At 36.4% G+C, this 4,474-nt stretch overlaps 1 pseudogene; it reads right to left on the reverse strand.

The window, feature by feature from the left end:
* Window positions 1–997: 997 nt before the first annotated feature.
* Window positions 998–1,770, reverse strand: LOC131832706 (olfactory receptor 2T33-like; annotated as a pseudogene).
* Between the last annotated feature and the right edge of the window lie 2,704 nt (window positions 1,771–4,474).

The following is a 4,474-nucleotide window of genomic DNA, read 5'->3' on the forward strand; positions in this document are numbered from 1 at the left end:
TCATAAGTCAACTAAATGATAACTTAATAAACTAATTATGACAGTAAATGTACCAAAGCATTCAGTTAATTTACTGGCCTTACACATAATTATTATAACAGTTATGCATTACTGGGTATTTTTGAATATTACACAAGACTTTAAGCATCTAAAATTGATGTAACATCTTGTAGTAGTTAATTATTTATCATTGAAGATCTGTGTGGTTCCCACAATATTAAACAACATTCCCAGGTTATCTGGCTTAACTGAGGGTCCAAGTCTTGAAGTTCTGGTGTCAGAATTCACATTCTAATGTAAAGACAATTTTTCCCAGAAATTTTTATTTACTTAATCCAGCATAGGGACCTCTCATTGGAAACACCTTATTCTTTAGGAAGGGAAAGGATGGTTCAGTCATATAGGTTTGTGTGTGTTGTGTGTGTGAGAAGTGTTGTGAGTGCCCAGCCCTACTTTCACAACTGTCCTCTCCTAACTGAAAGCTGTTTAAAATCAGTCAATTCAGATCTGCGTGATGGGTAACCATGGATTTTGCTCAAACATACCAGTTTACATCTTTCAAAAAGTGAGAACACTGAATGTGCATCAGACTTATGTGAATCATTCAAATGAGAATATGAAAGTGAAATGTTAAGCAAAATTCCCAACATAATTAAGAATGAAAGGCATTTTATGTTTATTCTTATTTTTGTAACTTGTATCTTTTGATGTTAAACTATTTTTACTCCATCTCAATGAAGGTTTAAATAATTCACTTTATGTTTCTTAATGTGACTATATTAATACAATATTTAATGAAATTAGCCTTGGTTCAAAGCACGACCATGTTTAGAGGAACAGACAAAGTTTAAAATGAAATTAATTGTGGAGCTCAATTAGAAATTCTATAGTGTGACATTCAGGGTTGAGATAAATTCAACAGAAGTATAGTAGAAATTCAACAAGAAGTAGATCTTCTTGTTTGTTTTTTTTGTTTTAATTTTATTTTATTTCTTCACTAAAAGAGTCCCACCACAGAGAGATACGAAGAGCAGGTGGCAAATGTCTTCTTGTGAGCTTCTTTAGAATGCATCTGGATAACTTCAGCTAAGATGAAACTATAGGAAATCAGGATGAGAGAAAATAGGACCAGGAGCATTAATACACAGCAGCTGTACATCACATACTCAAAAGCAAATATGTCAGCACAAGCCAAATGCATCAGAGTAGGGGCCTTACAGAAGAAATGATTTATCTCATGTGCATCACAAAATGGGAAGCTCAGGGTAGCAGTGGCCTCCATGAGCCCACCAGCTGCCCCCAGGAACCAAGAACCCATATCATTCTCAGGCATAATTTCCAGTTCATGAGAATGGGGTATCTCAGTGGGTGGCAAACAGCCACATAGTGGTCATAGGACATGACTGCTAAGAGGAAGCACTCACCCCCTCCCAAAGTGAGGAAGAAGAATATCTGTAACCCACAGCTAGCAAGGGAGATGGATTTCTTACCTGTCATGTAGTTAGCTGCCATTTTGGGCACAATGGTAAAGACCAGCATCATGTCCATGAGGTAGAGTTGGCTCAGTAGGAAGTACATGGGTGTGTGGAGCCGAATATCCTGTTGAATCAGGAAAATCATGAGTGTATTGCCCACGAGGGAGGTGAAGGGAATTGTCAGAACCATAATAAAGAGAAATATATGGGATTTTGTGTAGTTGGAGAGTCCTAGAAGAATGAAATCTGAGGTGGTATTCCAGATGTTCATGATTTCAAAGTGGAGTGACACTGTAAATGAATAAATAAATGACAGTTTTTATCATTTGCTATGGTCTATTTAAATTACATTTTTATTGATAAGCACATGCTTGATAATGATAAAATATTTTTCAAATTTTTCATCTGCCATTTAAAACAATAGACTTGGACATAAAATTAGTGTCAACTTTTTCCAAATTATTCTCACTTTCAACATTCAAAATAAGTACCCCACATTTATTATTGATTCATTAGGATAATAAATATTTTGATCTATTGCAAGGATATGATGTGTGTCTTTATGCCACATGACACCAATGTAAGTGAACAAGAGGACACTATTCAAATAATTTGTAATTTATGTTAGTGTCTTGTCTTGTATTGTATCATGCATAGTTAAAGTTCTTAGAAGCTGAGTTACATCAATGTGTTTAACTATATAAAAATTAGATCCTTGATATATATACATATACAAACAAAGCAAAATTTATTTTAAACTGATGTACTATATTTTGACTTACTGAATTTGAATTAAAAATATCAAAATCAGATCATCTTTCTTCATATCATTTATGTCAGGAAGGCATTGATTTTCTAAAGAAGACTTATATTTTCAAGTCTAGGAGCTAAAATACTGAGCCTGGATGGACAGGGATGATGGTAGAGAAGTATGAGACCCTGTTTCAACTGGTCCCCTGAATTTATCTGGATATCCACCAAACCATTCTGAACAGCCACAAAACCAGCCCAAGATGAAATAATATATAATCTGTATCTCTAACAACAGAATAGTGGCTACTTTTTGCATGGTAAGATGCACAGAGTCATGAATCTGTGGGGATATATTGGAAGATAGACAGAAAAGGGTGGGGTTTCATATAAGCTGGTTCTTGCAAAGTGATATAACACCAGAGCATGAAAGTCTCCTATGTTGGGTACCAGGCAAAATCTTGCAGAGCCATAGCACCTGGGAAAGTGCCCTAGAGCAGTGCTCAGACAGAATTCAGGAGTTTCCTTTATGCTTGGGAGCCCATGGCTGTTCATGGTTTTAGAATTACAAAGGGTAGGGATATGCCAGGGTCCCTAGGACAATCTCGGAGAAAGTCACTGTGGGCATGCATTGCAGAAGGCTGCAGTTTTCAATGGTGCATACAGAAACAGAGGCTTTTTGCCCTGGATAATTTAGTGAAGAGAGCAGACTGTGATTTCTTTGCTGTGGGACAGAGGTTTGGGTGTGACCATTTTTTCTTTGACCGTTAGAAGTGGCAGGGAAAGCTGGTAAAGAACAAAAACTCAAAAGACAAGTTTTGATGGAGCTCATCCCCCGAACAGGGGACAGAGCAATTCTGCCCAAGCAGGATTTCCTGAGAAATAGTGCCACAGGCTTCTCCCCCAGAACAAAGGCTGAAAGAACAAGAGGCTGACAACCATATGGACCCCATAATGCTTTAAAATCCCAACCCAATGTAAATTTTATATGGAGCTCTAGGCATTGTCTCATTCTTTCTCTTATGCTTCTTCTAGTTTTTTTTTCCCTTTCCTTTTGTCATTTCAACTAGATGTTTAGTATATAAACTTATATTTCACAGTAGCTTATTAACTTGTACTTTTACACACCTCTGTCTTTTCAGATATATGTTTTATTGTAGCCTTTTCCCCCACTCAATATTACCTTTAAATATACAAGTTTTATTTTCCCTGTAATTTTGGGAAAAAGTATTCTCTAACAAACAGACCAAAATACACACAGGAAAAACTGAAATGCCCTATGAACTAGATGCCCATAAGACAGACTCAGAGAGATCAATGATACCTTGAAACATCAATGTCTGAATTACTGAGATCCTTGAAAGGGTAAAGAGAGAGAGGATGAGAAGGTATATTTGAACAAATCATAGCGGAGAACTTGCCTAATATAGGAAAGGAAACAAGCATTCATGTCCAAGAAGCAGAGAGGACCCCTCCTAACATCAATAAAAATGGACAAACACATGGGATATAATAGTAAAACTTGCAAATCTTAGGGACAAGGTAGCTATCCTGAAAGCACCAAGGATTAAGAGGTTTATTACATGCAGAGAAAGGAAAATCAGAATAACATCAGACCTGTCAACAGAGACCTGGCACTAAATGAGAACATGTAGCCAAGTATACTTTATCTAGCAAGGCTATCATTCAGAACAGATGGAAAAACAAGGAGCTTCCAGGGCCAGCAGAAACTGAAAGAATGTCTGTCAACAAGCCAGCCTTGCCAAAAATATTAAGGGGGATTCTATAAAAGAAGACTAATATAGATCAGAATTTTACAGAGGCAATCTATAGAAACATGGACATTATAGACAATATGATGGCAATAAATCAGTATCTTCCAATAGTTATTCTCAACATGAATGGCCTAAATGCTCCTGTGAAATGGCACTGGGTTTCAGATTGGGTAAAAAGACAGTGCCCATCTATATGCTGTCTACAAAAGACTAATTTTGAACCTATGACCACCTCCAGGTTGAAAGTGAGGGGCTGGAGAATGATGTATCATAGTAGTGGCCCTCTAAAGAAAGTTGGAGTAGAAATTCTCATATCAGACAAGTTAGATTTTAAACAAAATACTGTAGTAACAGATGTAGAGATAGACACTATCATACTTAAGGTGTCTATCCAAAAAGAAAATCTAATAATTTTAAATATCTATGCCCCCAGATTGGGAGAAGTCAACTAAATAAACTATTAATGAAAATAAA

The sequence above is a fragment of the Mustela lutreola genome, chromosome 5 (assembly GCF_030435805.1).
Source record: "Mustela lutreola isolate mMusLut2 chromosome 5, mMusLut2.pri, whole genome shotgun sequence".
NCBI classification, from domain to species: domain Eukaryota; kingdom Metazoa; phylum Chordata; class Mammalia; order Carnivora; family Mustelidae; genus Mustela; species Mustela lutreola.